Genomic DNA, 19877 nt, shown 5'->3' with positions numbered 1-19877 from the left:
TCAAAAGAGGTGTATCTAGAAACCGTGTCCAACATTCCAAAACAGGTACTCATTCTATTTAAGCTGTCTTTCATTATATACTATTTTCACATTGGGTGGTAAAACAGAAAATAAAAAGACAATAGCCTTTTCTGACTTAGAAGCCCTCAGAAGTTAGCTACATGTATACTGTTTTCTAAAGCCACATAATAATGGTAAGCAGAGGAAGATAATCCTAATTTTATATTCCTCTTACTGGCATTTCTCCAAATGGCAATATTAGAGTGTTTGAGTGGAAAACTGAAAGGATATGACCTATATTAATTTTTTCATACATTAACATACAGAAGAAACATTAATTTAATCACCTTACTCACCTTTCAATACTAATGAATTATTCTCTTACCTAAGGAGAAACCAAAGTACTTATCTAACCTTGTTGATCCTCCAGAAATATAATTTGAGGAATTTTATTTTTATCTTTGATTTCCTCTTAGAGGAAACTATAAGGTTGTAGTTTTCCCAAACACATTTCAACAGTTTTGTGAATTCTCAGCTTCTTTTGCCTCCTTTCTCCAAAAATTTCCCACCCTCCCTATAAAAACAAACAAACAATAACTCCCAACAGTATGCAAGGCAAGAACCCTACTCAAGGTACAATCACATGTCATTTTCAGAGCTTTGCGTATGCTTACTGTTTCTTAAAACACTCACAATAATACTTTTGTCAGGATAAACACTTGGCATCCCATATTTGACTCTTTACATGTTGCAATCTCATGTTAACTATCCCAATTCCTCCTTCCTATTCAATAGTAAAGTATGTTTATTCTCTATTGGTCTATGATTTGTCCCTTTTCCTAGTATAAAATTATTTTGGTGAGATATTATTCTCATCAAGTATTAAAATTGTTTAGGATAGATAGTCTCTATGTTCAAAACACAAATGTCCATCTTTTAAAATTAAAAAGTAAAAACTAAAATAACTCTAGCACAACATAGCAAAGACATGAAAAATTATAGCAGAAAGTATGCCCATTTCTGTTCAAATGACCTCATTCAATATGTTCCTAAAATGAAAAGAATTAGTTCAAGTGTTGAAATAAGAAAAATATTTAGGATTAATTTTGGGGGGGGTTGGGCCACACCCAGTGATGCTCAGGGGTTACTCCTGGCTTTGAGCTCAGAAATAGCTCCTGGCTTGGGGGACCACATGGGACACTGGGGGATCGAACCATGGTCAATCCTAGGTCAGCTGCATGTAAGGCAAATGCCCTACAGCTGCACCACCACACCAGCACCCAATTATTTTAAAATATGTTTAAAATTTGTATTTCACTATCTGTGAAAATACAGGTAAAATATTATAACCTGTGAAAATCAATGAACTGAATGCCTATTTTACTAAGTATTTTTTTCACTGTACCTCCTACTCTCACAGAAGGATGAAGCCTTTTCCCAGCAGCCTTCACATGACATATAAGTGGCTAATGACTTTAGACTGTAAAAGTATATAATGCTTTTTAGGAGAAATAGCTTATGAAATTGTGTTATTTTTGCTCCAAACAACTCCATTGTTTCTGATGAAATAACTCAATGCTTTACATTTGAGGTTTTTATATTCTATTTTTATATATAGACAATAAATTCTAAAAGATAATCCTATAAAATATGATGGGGAGTAAACATATACCCATTTTCTGATATCATCTATAAGCTTATATAACTTACATTAAAAATAAGATAAAATAATAAGAAAGGAAAATATTGACTAACTGCATGGAGTCCTTTCTTGAATTTTTTTTGTCATATTTGTTGCTTTGTTTTCTAATTCTATGTTCAATAACAGAGACTATACCCTTGATTATAAATACCTATTAAGTTTAGCTGTTTGAGTGGCTCTATCCAAATTATGTTCCTATAGGATAAATACTTATTGTTCCATTTTCTCCCTCTACTTAAGGCCGATCATATGTAATGATGTTAACAATAATACACCCAGAAATATAGGCAACATTATTAAATCAAATACTTAGCACTAGCATTCTACTAGTTACATTGTGAGACTCCTTAAAATATTGAAGAAGGCACCTATGAATGTAGTATTAGTATGAAAGGCTAAATGATGGTCCTCTAAAGATGGCCTGTCACTAAGAGCTTTAAGTACAGTTACAGTACTCACTAGAGTGACTACTACCATGATAATAATAGTAAGAGAGAGAGCATAGAATGCCTGTCCCAGAGACAGGTAGGGGTGGGGGTAGGGAAAGAAAAGAGGAACATTGGTGTTGGGAAAATTGCAATGGTGAAGGATGGATTACATTTTATGACTGAAATCCAACTATGAACATTTCTGTAACCATGGTATTTAAATAAATAAATTTTAAAAAATAATGGCTTGTCCTCAAATCTGTGAATATGTTACCTTACATAGTAAAAGTGACTACAGATATGATAACATTAAGAATCATGCTATGGGGACAGAGGTGTTACATAAATGACATAGTTAAGACTCAGCTATGAGAATAGTCTTCTGGATTAGTGACTTACCTGGCACAATATATCTCACAAGTATCCACAAAGGTAGAAAATAGAATCAAAATAGAATAGAATCAAATAGAATCAAAACCTGAGAAAGAATTTTTGAAAATGAAACAAGAGGTTGGAGACATGTATTTTAAAGGACACAGTGGCTGGAGATAGAATAAGGAATGAAACACTGAATAAGGCCAACTCTAGTTCAATCCCAGCATTAGGTTCCCATGGCCTACTCCTAAGTTCAAAGTCAGGAGTAGCCCATAAGATCTAGTGGGTATAGCCCTAGTAAACAAGCAAAGAGATTACTTTATTAGTAGAATAATAATGGGTGCACAAACAAAGGAATTCAGGCAACCTATAATAAATGAACAAGTAAAGAAAAGGATTAGCTCTCCAGGCTCTCTGGATAAAAAAAACCTTAATTTTAGATTCTGATTTTTAGTACCATAAGAGAATAGCTATATGGTTTTAACACACTAAATGTATGATAATTATCAGATCAGCAAAAGGAAACTAATTCAGTGACAAAAGAGCAAAAAATTTATTAACAATAAACTGTTAGCACATTTAAAAAAAAATCTCCTCAAAACAATTTTGCATTTGACTTTACACTAGGCTTATCTTTAAGTTTATTAAAAAGTCTTCCTTTTAGAGCACTTGAGTATAAGGACTAAAATATGCTTTAAGAGTTTGTACTAGACAGAAATAAGTCCTTTGTCTGTGAAGTAAGGAGGGAGGAATCTGTCCTTACTGTCGTGAATACCACTGTGCTTGTTGAGTATGCATATTTCTCTACTTTTTTGTCTCCTGAACCTCTCTTAGTGGGCCCAGAAGGGCCCAGCAAAATCGTTCTCAGGCTCCAGAGGATCACTGCCGCTCTGCTTTGCTTCGAGGCCAAGAGCTCTGTCTAACAAATAAACCCAACCATAACATGCAGAAAAAATCACACTACAAGCGTGACAATGGGGAAACCTTGCAGGCAAACACCATGCACAAGGAATGAAGATGATAGCTCTGATGACCCAAAAAATACAAACCATCTGATTAACCTCTCAGATAAAAAGTTTAGAATAGAAATATGGAGGATCCTCATGGAAAATAAAGAAAACATGTCTCTAGCTGAACAGAACACAAAGACAGAAATCAGAAAACTTCAAACTGAAGTAACAGGTCTGAAAAACATAATAGCTAAACTGAAAATCACAATGGAAAACCTCTCCAGCAAGGTAACAGCAGCCAAGGACAGAATCAGTGAACTGGAAGATCAAATACAGAACAACTCCATAGAGCAGAAGAGATTGGAAAAGAACCTTAAGACAATGATCATACAATGGAAAAAGTACTCAAGGAATGTGAACAGATGAAAATAGAAGTCTTTGATAAACTCAACAGAAACAATATAAGAATCATTGGAGTCCCAGAGGCCCAGGAAGGAGATCCCCAGAAGAATCAACAGTCAAAGACATCATCACAGAGAAACTCCCAGAGCTAAAGTCTGCATGCAATCAAATCCTGCATGCCCAAAGAGTACCAGATAAAAGAGACCATAAAAAACACCCTAAGACACATCCAAAGTCACAATGATGAATCCCACAGATAGAGATAGAATAGAGAAAGCAGCAAGATCCAAAAGAGAAATTACATTCAAAGGAGAATCCTTAAGACTTACAGCAGACATGTCACAAGAAATTCTCAAGACCAGAAGACAATGGTGGGATATTGTGACAAGACTGAATGAACTGGAGGCTTCAACTAGAATACTGCACCCAGCACAAGTCACATTCAGGTTTGAAGGAAGGATACATGGCTTTACGGATAAGAAACAGCTCATAAACTTTACAGATGCAAAACCAGCCTTAAAGGAAAAACTGAAAGGTCTACTTTAACACAAGACAGACCAACAGACACGCCAAACTTATACACAAAGATGACATTAAATCCCATGTCAATTATATCGCTCAATGTCAATGGACTAAATGCACTAGTTAAGAAACACAGAGTGGATAAATGGATAAAAATGATGAATTTAATCTTCTGCTGCCTACAAGAAAAACACCTGAATAGTATGAACAAACATAGAGTAAAAATCAAAGGCTGGAGGAAATTCATCCAAGCAAACAACAACCTTAAAAAAGCTGGAGTGGCCAAATTAATATCAGACAACAGAAACTAGGCTCATATAATATGTAAGAAACAAAGATGGACCCATACTAATCAAAGGATATGTGCAACAGGAAGAAATAACACTACTAAACATACGTTCACCCAATGAGAGACCAGAAAATCATCTAGTACAACTATTGACAAATTTAAAAGAGGACATTAATAATAACACAATAATTGTGGGAGACCTCATTATGACCCTGTCATCACTTGATAGGTCAACCAGAATGAAACTCAACAAAAATACACTAGCCCTAAAAAGAGAAATGGAAGAAAGAGGCCAAGTAGATATATATATATAGAACACTCCATTCCCAGAAACCTGGATACACATTCTTCTTCAATGTACATGGGTCATTCTTCAGGATAGTCCACATGCTGGCACATCAAATATATTTTCATAAAATAAAGAGGATAAAATTTTTGCAGACTACCTTCGCTGAAAACAAGGCTCTGAAATTAAATGTGAACTACAAAGGGACACAGAAGAAGAATGTTAACAACTGGAAATTAAACAGCCTGCTACTGAACAACCATTGGGTCTGAGATTAAAGCAAAGAGAAAATTAAAACTTTCCTGAAAACAAATGACAATGAAGACACAAACTATCAAAATCTATGGGACACAGCAAAATTGATACTGAGAAAAAAAATTTTAGCTTTGCAAGCACACATCCGGAAGGAAGAAGGGGCATACCTCAATATCCTAATGATGCAGCTCATAAAATTAGAAAATGATCAACAAAAGGAACCAAAAATAGGGAAACAGAAGGAAATAACAAAACTTAGAGCAGAAATCAATGAAGTGGAAACCCAAAAAACAATCTGAAAAATCAACAAAAGCAGAAGTTGGTTCTTTGAAAAAATAAACAAGATTAATAGACTAAGGGCAAAACTCACAAAGAGAGAGAGAGAAACTTGATAACCCATATTAGAAATGAAAAGGGGAAGATTACTACAGATATTGCAGAGATGTTTAAATATATTGAATAAGGAAGATATTTAAACACCCCCATCACCATTGAGGAAATTAAAACGGTAATCAAATATCTGCCCAAAAACAAAAACACAGGCCCAGAGGGATTCACTAATGAATTCTTTCAAACCTTTTTATTTATTTATTTATTTATTTATTTATTTATTTATTTATTTATTTATTTTAGTTTTTTTGGGGCCACACCCGTTTGATGCTCAGGGGTTACTCCCGGCTAAGCACTCAGAAATTACCCCTGGCTTGGGGGCATCATATGGGACACCAGGGGATCGAACCACAGTCCTTCCTTGGCTAGCACTTGCAAGACAAGGACCTTACCTCTAGCGCCACCTCACTGGCCCCTCTTTTAAACCTTTCAAGAAGAACTACTACGAATCTTGACCAAGCTCTTTCATCAAATTGAAAAAATGGAAACACTTCCAAATAGCTTTTATGAAGCCAAAATCACCTTGACCATAGCCAGAGAGAGGTGCTGCTGAAAAAGAAAATTATAGACCAATATCCCTGATGAACACAGATTCAAATATACTTAACAAAATCCTGGCAAATAAGATACAATGCCTCATCAAGAAGATAATTCACTATGATCAAGTAGGTTTCATCCCAGGCATGCAAGGATGGTTTAACATCTATAAATATATCAACATAATACACAACATCAAAAACAAGAAAAATAAAAATCACATGACCATATCAATAGACACAGAGAAAGCATTTGATAAGGTCCAAACTCACTCTTGATAAAACTCTCATCAAGATGGAATTAAAGAAACTTTTCTCAATATAGTTAGGCCATCTACCACAGGCCAATTACAATATCATCCTCAATGGAGAAAAACTAAAAGCCTTTCCTCTAAATTCTGGTACAAAACAGAACTGTCCTCTCTCACCACTGCTATTCAACACAGTACTGTAAGTACTTGCTATAGATATTAGGCTATAAAAACATATCAAGTTAGTCTAGATAGGGAAGGAATAAGTCAAAGTCTCACTGTTTGCAGATGACATGATACTCTGCTTAGAAAATCCTAAAGACTCTACCAAAAAGCTTCTAGAAACAATAGATTCATATAGCAAGGTGGCAGGCTACAAAATTAACACACAAAAAACAATGGCTTTTTTATACACCAATAATGATAGGGAAGAAATAGATATTAAGGAAACAACCCCATTCACATTAGTGTCACACAAACTCAAATATCTTGGAGTCAACTTGACTAAAGACCTACACAAAGCAAACTATAAAACACTGCTTCAAGAAATAAGAGAGGACACTAGGAAATGGAAGCACAAACCTTGCTCATGAATTGGCAGGATTAACATCATTAAAATTGCAATACTCCCCAAAACATTGTACAGGTTTAATGCTATTCCTCTAAAGATAACCAAAATATTTTTCAATAAAATGGATCAAAAACTTTTGAAATTTATTTGGAACAATAAACACCCTTAAATAGCTAAAGCACTCCTTGGGAAAAGAAATATGAGAGCCATTACTTTTTCCAACTTTAAAATGTATTACAAAGCAATTGTTATCAAAACAGCATGGTATTGGAATAAAGAGAGACCCCTCAGATCAGTGGAATAGGCTTGAGTACTTAGAGAAAGTTCCCCAGACATACAATCACCTGAGTTTTTTATAAAGGAGCAAGAAATTCCAAATGGAGCAAGGGAAGCTTCTTCAACTGGTGGTATTGGCACAACTGGTTAACCACCTGCAAAAAAGCAAACTCAAAACCCCAGCTAACACCATGTATGAAGGTGAAACCCAAATGAATTAAAGACCTTGATAACAGACCAGAAACCATAAAGTGTATAGAATAATATGTAGGTAAAACACTCCATGTCATTGAGACTAAAAGCATCTTTAAGGTGGTAACAGTGCTCTCCAAACAAGTGGAAGTAGAGATAAACAGATAAACAGATGGGAATATATTAAGCTGAGAAGGTTCTGCACCTCAAAGGAAATATTTCCTAGGATACAAGAGCCCCCAACTGAGTGGGAGATACTATTCACCCAATACCTGTCAGATAAGGGGCTAATGTCCAAAATATACCAGGTACTGACAGAACGTTACAAAAAAAATCTAATTCCAATCAAAAATGGGGAGAAGAAATGAACAGACATTATGATGAAGAAGAAATACAAGTGGTCAAAAGGCACATGAATAAATGCTCCACATCATTAATCATCAGAGAGATGCAAATCAAAACAACTATGAGGTACCATCTCATGCCACAGAGATTGGCGCACATCACAAAGAATAAGAACAAACAGTGCTAGTGAGGATTTGGAGAAAAAGGAACTCATTCACTGCTGGTGGGAATGCCATCTAGTCTAACATTTATAAAAAGCAATATGGAGATTCCTCTACATGGATGTACATGAAATCTATTATGCTGAGCAAAATAAGTTACTGGGAGAGAGATAGACACAGAATAGTCTCACTCATCTATAGATTTTAAGAAAAATAAAAGACATTTTTGCAATAATTCTCAGAAACACAGAGAGAAGAGCTGGAATGTTCAGCTCGTGACATGAAGCTAACCACCAAGAGAGGTGAGTGCAGTTAGAGAAATAACTACACTGAGAACTACATAACACTATGAATGAATGAGGGAAGTGGAAAGCCTGTCTAGAGTACAGGTGGGGTAGGAGTGGGGAGGAGGGAGATTTGGGACATCAGTAGTGGGAGTGTTGCACTAGTGAAGGGGAGTGTTTTTTACATGATTGAAACCCAAGTACAATCAATTTGTAATCAACGTGTTGAAGAAAAGATAGTAATTTAAAAAAGAGTTTGTACTAATAGAAAAGCTTTAGAATAGAACATGTTTTATTCAAATGTGAAAGAAATGATCCAAAATTATTATTGAGCAAGTTTTATTTCCATAGTTATACCTAGAATAAAACTCCAGCTGGATTTGTTAAACTACTGTGACATTAAACATTAAAAATTAATTCTTTAGGTTGATCACATTTGCAATTTATCACATTTTATGCATCTTTGTGTCTGACATTCTGTTACTTTACTTATCTGTAAGCAGCATAAACCACTTAGACTTGTGATTTTGCAACCCCTTCACTATCTATTCTGTCAATTAAGCATAATATTCTCACACTTAGCTTATATGGTCCAAGTTCTTGAGTGTAAGGAAGTTGCCATTTACTGTACAAGTTTTCCCTCCCATTAGATATTAAATAATTTGCAGTAAATACTTGTTAAAATATTTCTATCAATATTGTGCTTTATTATATTTCTACAATGTCCTTACTCAGGGTGAGGGAGAGGAGAATCAATTTATGTGAAGAGAAAAATCCTGTTAATATTCTTCTAAAACGGTGGATCAAAGATTCACACATAGCATTTGTATAACTCACATCATACCAGAGTAGCATATGATTACTCAATGCAGAAAACATCTCTAAGTATTGATGTTACTATTTTTGTTGTTGTTGTTGTTGTTAGTAATAAGAAGAATTAATATTCCCCAAACACCACATAGAAGGAAATTTTATCATACATCTAGAGTCCTTGAAAACTGCTGTGTTTGGCCCTCAGACCTAAAAAGAAATAAGAATAATTTATTTTGCTATCTGCAAAATGGTTGTTTAATTTAGCATATTACAAAGTCATTTGCTTTTTGTCTTTTACTACATATTATAAAGTAAAAATAGTTAATACCATCATAAAGTTTTGAATTTTGAAAATTTATACATAAATTTTATACATAAAATAATCAAAGTATATGATTCATTAGCAACCTTAACAATGCATGTTAATAAAATAAATGGAATATATCATTATTATTTTACTAAATTACTACAAGTTAACTTACTAATGTTGCTATATAAGATTTTAACATCTATATATTTTTATTTATTGTTTATTTAGTTGAAAAAATATGAATAAGACACAAATTTTAAAGATCTTTTTGCATCACAGAATTACACAGGCAATTCCTATTATATGAAAACTCCAAAATTGTATATTAGTTTTCTAATACTGGACATGTTTATAATATGTTACCTGAATTAGAAAACTAGTACTGGTATATATATATATATATATATATATATATATATATATATATATATATATATATATATATTTATGGCATCAACAAGTTTATGTTATTTATAAAATATTCACAGTAAATTGTGAACATGAAACCATATTCATAATAGAAAATATACATTGCATGGGTATAAAATCTTTTACTATGATTCAATGTCACTTATATTGTTATATCATTTTTTAAAATAGCCAGAGCTTTCCAAATATATACAAACAAACCACTTGCTCTTACAATTTTATCCACACTGCTTTCATTTTATACATTCATATTTTAGCTACATGAATTTTTCCTTTATCTTTGACTTTAAGAGGATAATTGCCCAAGTCCTCTCATTACTCATTTGGACCACCAGTTTCCAATAATATAATATTATAGGTACAAATGAACTAGTTCAGAGTTAATGAGACTTGATTGTTTTACTGTTTTTTTTTCCCTTTCTTCAGTTAAAACATCTCTGATGTGCAGACTGTATCCAGGAAAAAAAATTCTTCTTTCATGAGCTCACAGTCCTTATAAAAACATATGTCTTGTGACATATATCCATGCATCTATAAGTGAAATAATTTATTCTTAGTAACTACTATTTTTTCATAGAATAAATTCATTCTTCTCTGCTCTCTTATTCCTCATATACTCCTGAGAAAGTCAAATGATTATTGTATACCTTGATAACTGTTACTTCATTTTATCAAAACTCCTGCTTGCAGAGGGCAAGTCCTCAAAGTGCCTCCAACCAAAAGACACTTAGAAGTTAAGACTGCTGTCTAATTGGGAGATCCCTGGGGTTCTCAGCATGACTGTGGCTGTATAAGCTTCCTAATTCTGTACTTCACTATTAGAAGGCTGTAATTGCCTCATACCTGGGAAGTATTAAATGTGCTATTTTGAACTCACTTTTGTTATATACCTTAGTGCTTTAGGTTTTATAGGAAAACATCCCCAGCAGGGGAAAGAGGGCAATGATTTGGGGAAGGTAAGTTAAAATTTGAAGTGAAGTGTTAGTAACTTGTGTATCAATCAAGAACTTGGTGAAAGGTAAAAGGAGAATTGCAAGTATTAAAGTGAGGTGCCATGACTGAGGCTTCAGTAATTTTAGATAAAGAACATTAAGTGTTAGTAGTAGTGAACAAAACTAGCCAATAAGAATGTGTGATTTTGGTTGGATTATTAATTATTTGTAATTGTTGTTTTGACCTGAAGATTAATAGTAGTAAAATTATGCCTCATGGCTCTTTTCTCAGTTGCATGACTTTCTTTTATCTGAAAATGCTTAAATTAGATTAGACTTTAAACAAGTTTCTTCATGGGCATTTTATGTTGGCACTGACCTTTAGTCCTTTTGACCAAATATGTTTATCTATTTTTAAATGGCGGCAAGAAAATAGAATTCATTGGAAAGAAAGTAAAAGACAAAACAAGAAAGTTTGAGACATAACAGTGCAAACAATATCAAAATGTTTTTAAATAGGATGAAAACAGCTCATTCATGTACAATTACTTGAGGATGATTAGTTTGGAGTAGAAATTTTTTTAGATACAATGGCAAAAGGAAATAAATAATCTGTTGACTTCCATAATTATTAACTAAAGCTCCAAAATAAGAGGTCAGCTACCAAGCCTTGAGACCTCTGCTGAATCAATAAACTTGAAGATTTATTCATGTAGTACATAGATATCTAAGGCCTATTAGTTTCTGCACTCAGGGATAAGTGAACATGGGGCAAAATGATTTTGATTTCCTATGGGTTCTTATGGTTCAGAATTTACTCTATATATATTCAGGTCAATTAATCAACTATATTTTTGCATCAGTCAATTATACATCAATTATACATTGATGACCATGGTTTTGCAGATTAAATCACAAGTATAGTGTTTTGAAGAGCATATGGTAGAATGTTTTATTTTCTGTCTCTTCATGTTGTTATAGTATATAGTTCATGAATGATGAGGATCTATTTTCAAACAAAAACAATTTAATGCACTCTTAAAGATAAAATTATATTTTAAATTGTATTTATTTATAAGCACTATAATTTATGATTACATCCATGGTTGATTTTCATGCAGAAAACATTCTAGCACTAACCCTTCATCAGAATATTCACGTCCCTCGGCCATTTTCCCAGTAGGCCACAACCCCTCTTATTTTCTCTGTGCCCCCTGATCATAACAGCTTCAAGAAAAATTTTAAGTTAAAACAAAAGTTGAGATTGCAATACTCTGATATCAGAAACAAATTATTAAAATGAAATGACATACACAATTGACATGCCCTGTAACAGAAACTATCTATTTCTGAAATTTTGAGGTACTTAGAAAGAAGGCAGAAATAACTCTAATGTACTTATTTTTGGAAGAATCTTTATTTATTTCTGCAAACACACATATGTAAGCATATAATACAAACATATGTACATATATTTGCACAGAAATTATACAAATTAATTCTAGTTAAAAGCATTAACTGAAAGTATAATAAAAGAATAAATTCACTAGTTAATGGATTCTGGTATCAAAATATACAATCCTGGTTAAAAAAAACTGTTTTGTCTAGACTTTAGAAATTAGCCTGTTTTTAAATTCAGTATAGATAATATTAATTTTGTGATGACTTTGTATCCTTTAATATATCTATATGTGTTACTTTGTAGTGATTGGGTCCATTCCCTAGAACTAGTTTCACTCCTGAACTTAAAAATAAATTACATCAGTGAGAAGTAGCAGCTTCACAAATGAACAAAAATCTATTTAAGAATCTCTGTAGGGGCCGGGCGGTGGCGCTAGAGGTAAGGTGCCTGCCTTGCCTGCGCTAGCCTTGGATGGACCACGGTTCGATCCCCCGGTGTCCCATATGGTCCCTCAAGCCAGGAGCGACTTCTGAGTGCAATAGCCAGGAGTAACCCCTGAGCGTCACCGGGTGTGACCCAAAAACCAAAAAAAAAAAAAAAAAAAAAAAAAGAATCTCTGTAATCTTAGAAGACAAGAAATTATCAATGTTATTTGACTCACATTTTAAACTTTATATTTTAATTGCAAATCAATGTAGAAATCAATTTATTGTTGACTTAAATTTACATAGGCTCAAATTTTTAAGTAAATTTAATTTCTGGGGGCCGGTGAAGTGGCGCTAGAGGTAAGGTGTCTGCCTTGCAAGCACTAGCCAAGTAAGGACTGAGGTTCGATCCCCCAGCATCCCATATGGTCCTTCCAAGCCAGGGGCAATTCTGAGCGCTTATCCAGGAGTAACCCCTGAGCAGCAAGCAGGTATGGCCCACAAAAACCAAATAATAATAATAATAATAATAATAATAATAATAATAATAATTTATGGCTTTAATTTCAGCATCATTAATTCAAACATAGAATGACTTAATTCTTTTTAAAACTTTTTTCCTTTGTCAGTTAATTTTCTTGAAGAGTTCTGATAGAGTATCTTGGAGTGATAAAACAGTGGTAGGGCTTTTGCCTTGCATGCAGCCAGACCTGAACAGACCCTAATTCAATTCCCAGAATCCCATCTGTTCCCCCAAGCCTGCCAGGAGATTTTTCTGAACTCCAGAATCAGGGTAACCCCTGAGGACCTCCAGGTGTGACCCAAAAACAAAACAAAGAAACAAAAAAAAAGAGTTCTGATCCAATATGTTAAAAAATACAGTAAGAAAAAATTTAAGTTGGAAGTAAAATGAAATATCCTTTCAGTTTACATAATCGATGCATGGTTATTACCCATTGTAGGCCTCAATTTTCTACAAAAGAATTTATAATGGCACATTGTTTACATAGGATCTAAGTCTTCTCCATCCTACTAACTTGAATATCCTCCTTTGTAATAGTTTAATAGGTGATCACAGTAGATTACAATAAAGAAAAGCAAAAATTTAAAACTAAAGTTTATTATGAGACTACATATTCTTTATTTTTTTTCTGGATAAAGGGTGCTCAATTAAATCAGTGATATTTAAATTATATTCTTCAGCTCTTTTGTTTTATTATCTCATTTGTTGGAAACAGGAATCAAACCCAGATCTCATGCAAAGAAGGCCTATTGTTTAATATGAACCATATATGTGCCTACTTCATCTTTTTAAAAGTTTTTTAACCTCTGAGTTTTTCTGTCCACAGACATCCTTGGATACAAAGGGTGGATAAACCAAGATGGCAGCTCGGGATACCACACGAGATACCATTCCTAGGTGGCACTACAAGATGGTCCCGAGAAAACTCTTTAACATACACTTTTTTTCAAGGTTATACCTTCTTTTAGGAATCGAAGCACGTGGCCAGTCAGACCACCGAAGCAGTACCCGTGACATACGGACTTAAACTACTGACTATACTCATCGATCACACTCAAGCAAACTCACATTCCCTTACTATTCTCTCCTCTCTTCTCACTACTTTCTCTTTTTATCATTTCTTCTCCACTCTTATCTCTACTTTTTTTCTTTCCTCTTTTCCCTTCCTTTCCAATGTATTTTCTCGTTTCTCCCTTCCTACCCCTACCATATACCTTCCCCTTTCCCCCCTTTGGAAATCCAAGTACCCCCTCATCCCTCATTCCCATCCATACTTCCCACTGTATTAGCACTCTTCACCCAATTTAAAAAAAAAAGTTTTTTAATCTGCTTTATTTAAAAAACATGTATTAAATTGTTGACATAGTTTATCATAATACATTTTCTTCCAAGTATGTGGCAGGGAAATTATTTTAAAAAATAAGAAAAAGAAGGAAAGGTATGCATTAGAAGTTTCAAAATGACAAAGGGTGAAGAGAGTAAAGACACAAGAAGAGGGGTCAGAGAGCATATGTAAGTACCACAGCAATAGCACAGTGGGTAGGGTGATTACCTAGCACACAGCTGAACCACGTTAGATCCCCAGCATTCCAGAGGGTCTCCTGAGCCAGTCAGTCATGAGCAATTTCTGAGCCAGATCCAGGAGTAACTTCTGAGGACCACCAGATGTGCCCCCCGACAAAAAGATGAAAAAATGTGTTTTCTGTTTTTAAGTAGGCAAGACCTTGCTAATTTTTAAACTTCAGATTAATAATTTATCTCTAGACTTAAAGAAAAAAGTCATAAATGAACATTATTTGATATTCTTATTGTATCCATGTTTCTCTAGGTAAATGCTATTGATTTTATTTGTTTACTATTATGAAGATCATAGATTATTGTATTAGATCCTTAGATCTAATGATCATTAGATCATTGTAATAGATCATGTATTATTAAAATATATTCTGTTGAGAGAATTTCTGTTTTAGACACTTTCTTCATATTTGACTTTTTATGCTGTGAGAGATATGAGTATAAAATTAAATTATGTTTACTTTTAGTGTCTTCCCGAGAAAAGAAGAAACTTAAATATTTTCATGAATGTCTTTTTCATATGTATCAAGTTTGCCAATTTGATCTCATAGTGTATTTGTAGATTTCATATATGTTTAATTATCATTGGAAAGTGACTGCCTGACATTTATTTCAAAACTACAATTCTAACAAGTAAAAAATACATTAAAATTAAATCAACTGAGGCTCTTTAAAAAAAGTAACAATTTTTTGACATTGCTATATAAAAAATTTAGAATCACTGTAGTAGATATCAAATTGGCAACTTTCCTTAGACTGATATACTCATCAGAGTTTCTCATTAGCATGAAAAATAAGTCTTTACAGCATTTTTGCGCGTTAGAAGTATGTAATGAATGAAAATAAGAAGGCATATAAAATATGCCAGTATTTCCAAGTAAAGCACTAAACAAAAATAATAAAAAGAATACACAACCATCTTGACTTCAATGCTAATTAGGATGATTTGTTACTCATTTAAAATGAAATTACATTTAAAAGATGTTGAGTCATTGAACAAAGTGGAAAATATCAGAGGAAAGATTACTTGGCTATACCACGTAGAATGAGCAAATTAAATCTTCTTGAAAACGACACTATAAAAGCTCAGTATTACAGTTAGAGACAACTTAAATAAATTAATTTTGCATGATAACTTTAGAAAATAAAGCTCAGCCCACGCTGTCATTGAGTGTGTTAAGTGATGGACTTGAATTTTAAATTCTGGAAGCTGAACAGTTTATCTAAATTCTTATTTAATAGTTTAAGAATTGAGCTAAAATTTCCCACGGTAGTAAAAGCCAGTACTAGAACACCAACTCTAGAGAAATGTTCTAAATATTAATCTAGATAGCAAACTCATAATTAATCATCTTGAGATACTACAAAAACCCAATTAATCTGCCAATCTCTTGAATACAATGGAGAATGTGATCTGAATCAGAACTAAGCATTTATTTATCAGAGCAGGGAAGGAATTGGAGATGCTGATTTAATAGAAATAATATAATCATTCAATAAACTATCATCATATATCTGAATCCATCAGGGAGGAATGAAGATCTTCACCTCTATATTGAAAGTCAATTGATAGTTTTATAGGCTAATACAAAAAATCTGGAATACGACAGATGACTTAGTCTTACACATTTTACTATAGGCACTCAAAACCTTTCCTAAACCCTTGGGTTCAGTGAATATTAAAGGCAGATACCATTTTTTATGATCATTGAAACACTGTTACTTGGAGTGAATATCTTAGGATAGGTCTCCATATTTAGTATTTAATTTGGCACTAATTGTTATTGTAGTTGCTTTAATCTCAATTTATTTTTTTATTTTAATTTTCTTTTTTTATTTTTACACAAGAGGGTTGTTGGAATACCCAGTTGTTCAGGATGTACTTCTAGCTCTGTGTTCAGGCATCACTCCTCATAAACATCACATGTGATGATTACTATAGCTCCCCAGGACAATAGTTGATGAAGAGACTCTTAATATTTTTTTATTTTAATTTTTTTAAATTTTGATTGTGACCAAAGTGTATTACAAATCTTTCACTGCATCATTTATGGTACATAGTGACAATGAATGAGGGGCATTCCCACCACCAGTGCTGTCCTCCCTCCGCCCCTGCTCCCAGTATACATCCCATATCTCCCTCCATTACCCCCTAGAATGCTAGTACAACTGGTCTCCACTTTGCTGTAGATTGAGCATCCATTCCACCATCATTGAAGATAAAAAGGATAAGAAAAAAGGGAGAGAAAAATTTGGTAACAACTACCAAAAAAAGAAAGAGGAGGGGCCGGGCGAGGTGGCGCTAGAGGTAAGGTGTCTGCCTTGCAAGCACTAGCCAAGAAAAGATCGCGAATGCAGTTTGATCCTCTGAAGTCCCATATGGTTCCCCCAAGCCAGGGGCAATTTCTGAGTGCTTAGCCAGGAGTAACCCCTGAGCATCAAATGGGTGTGACCCGAAAAAAAAAAAAAAAAAAAAAGAAAGAGAGGGAATAGTGAAAAAGAAAGAGAAAAGTGGAAGAAAAAAGAGAAGGAAAATAAAGTCAAAAACTAACAAATCAAAACAAAACAAGAAAAATAAAAAGTAGGGGTGCTGGAGTGGCAGGGTTTGGCTTTCCCACCACTTTTTTTAGCATATTTTAAAAATTGTTGCAAACAAATGTTTTGCACAATTTTTGTGTTATACAATATGTTGTAGAAAAAAAATAATCCTTTTATTTTCATTAGTCCTCAAAAATAGATACTAACAATAGCTCCTTTGTGGCTGTCAAGGGGCATTAGCAGTTTTAAAATGCATGGGATGCATATATTTATATTTTTAATAAAGAAACTTTGGAACTTGATGTCCAGCCATCATATGCAGTCATGTTTGTGTTTTGTTTATTTTGTTTTACTGCCAGTCTTTTTCAATAAATCCCTTACCCTAAATTTGGTTCACAGCCACACAATTTTTCTGATCAATGCTTTGTCAAAGAGAAACATTAAAACATAAAATTTGACACCACCTTTTAGATTTCATGATAAGCAATACTTTACAAATTAAATTATTTTATTTTATAATTATGAAAGGAAACTATGAAAACGTCCATATTACTCTCATTGTTCTTACAATTTTATCAACCTGCTTTAAAGAAAATTTTAGCTTAACAGCATTTCCTCAATTCATTGTTTCTAGAATTACTTTTGAAAAATGTATTGGCTAAGTTTTTACTCTCATTCTATAAGGGCTTGTATTCAAATTTGAATTCTTTCTTCAAGCTAAAATATATTTTCCATAGTTTGGTCTATCAGATCATAAACTTTTATAAATTGTTCTGAAATTATATCAAATTTATTGTTCAAGTAAACTTTAGGAAGGTGTTGGGAGCTATGGCTAGTGTTCTCAGGATTTACTACTGCTTCAGAAATTATTCTAAAGTTTAGAGATACAAAGGATATGATACTGGGATTTGACCCATATTGGCTGTGTGAAAGACAAGCATCATATATTGCTGTACTATCACCTGTCCCTCTTGAAGCAAATTTAAGGTTATCTACATAGAATATTAAACATATTTTAATTAAATAGTTTATGAATAAATTGATATCTCATATATTATAAAACAGTTTGGGATATTTTTCTTTACATTTAAATAGAGTCAGAGTTTAATTTCATTGGATTAGTTATTCTGATTTTTACAAAATATTCAGATTTGTAAAGATATCATCAATACTACATTTGAAAAAATTAGATGAGCTTATTTCCTACTTTAAATGGATCTTTCCAGCTTATATGTTATTTGGTATTTTTTGTTGAAGTAGTGCTATCATATTTTACACTTTTAGATTTACTTACCTAAATATAACTCTGATGTTCTAATTATGAAGCAATGATTATATTGTGTACTAAACCCCATTTCACTAAGGGCTTTCTTCTGGTTTTGTGCTTGTAGTGATCAGGGGACATGCTGGAGATTGAATCTAGGTCAGCTGTGTACACGGTACTTTACCCCTGTTCTAACTCTTGAACACTTTTTTCTAATAGTTGTTTATACTTGTTGAAATACATATTGTTTTTCTTTTCCTTCTTAAGGCTGCTTTTCTTTACTGCTTTAAGTCTTTCCTATGCTGGTTTAGTCTTCACATTCATGCATGATTCAGAGGTTAGTCTGATACTTATGTGGGTGGTTCATATGTCATCCCAAATGTCAACTTTCAAAGGCTTCATTATACTGTTTGGGTTGATCTCATGCTGTGCAGCTTATGTGTTAGACTTATGTCTGGGTTTATAAATGGGTTCAGTGACTCTTCTCACTTTTCTTCCTCAGGAATTGCTCTCCATTCTATGGTTGAAGAGAACCATTTCTCTGGTTAGTTTGTGATGAAAGATGAAATTTTGATCTTTTTCTCTGAGAGTAAGTACATCTCTGCAATGATTTCTAGAATTATATGAATAAAACAAGATTTATAGCCCTTTGTGAATTTGACATCCTTTGACAATCAAGTGTGCTTTATTTTTATATTTTATTCCAGAAATTGGCTTTGTGTGTTTCAAAAGGAATTTAATATACCATTACAGGAAAGAATAGTATGTAAAATTTATCATTTAAAACTAACAAAGCAAAAGCACTAGCCATGGAAGGACTGCGGTTCGATCCCCCGGCATCCCATATAGTCCCTCCAAGCCAGGGGCGATTTCTGAGCGCATAGCCAGGAGTAACCCCTGAGCATCAAACGGGTGTGGCTCAAAAACCAAAAAAAAAAAAAAAAACTAACAAAGCAAAATAAAAAACAATTCTTAATTTTTTATTAAGTAAAAATATATAATATCAAAATAGTTTAAAAATCATTGTAAACTGTTTAGTCCCCAAACCTTGATTTATAAATAAAAATGTATATTTTAATTAAAGTTAATTATTGGCATAATTAACATTATTCATTTATGAAATATCACTATTATTTATTTTCTCAAATTTTTATGAAGATTGAGATTCAAGAAGTAATTTAGTCAAAAAATATAGGTAAATAATAAATATTTTTGTCCCCCAAGTCACAATACAGACCAGGCAAAGGGCCTGGGTTGAGGGGTATATGGGGTGCATTTACTGTACCTCCTCTTTTTATACAGTCAGTGTAAAGAACACAGCCTGTGGTAAGAATTGGGAGGCATAATAAGTATTGATGTTAATATTGGAAGTCATATATGCTTTTTTCTTCAGTAAGTTTTTATTGGGTCTCAAAAATACTTAGTAATCAAGATGATAATTGACAATATTT

The 19877-nt window shown here is 33.2% G+C and overlaps 1 non-coding gene across 1 annotated transcript; it reads right to left on the bottom strand.

The window, feature by feature from the left end:
* Positions 1-19636: 19636 nt before the first annotated feature.
* Positions 19637-19769, bottom strand: LOC126005118 (small nucleolar RNA SNORA51). The gene has a single exon (XR_007494294.1). It is a non-coding gene; the product is annotated as a small nucleolar RNA SNORA51 (small nucleolar RNA).
* Between the last annotated feature and the right edge of the window lie 108 nt (positions 19770-19877).

This window comes from Suncus etruscus, chromosome 3 (genome assembly GCF_024139225.1).
Source record: "Suncus etruscus isolate mSunEtr1 chromosome 3, mSunEtr1.pri.cur, whole genome shotgun sequence".
In the NCBI taxonomy this organism is placed as follows: domain Eukaryota; kingdom Metazoa; phylum Chordata; class Mammalia; order Eulipotyphla; family Soricidae; genus Suncus; species Suncus etruscus.
The sequence above is the reverse complement of the archived record's forward strand: the minus strand, read 5'-3'. Positions and strand labels throughout refer to the sequence as shown.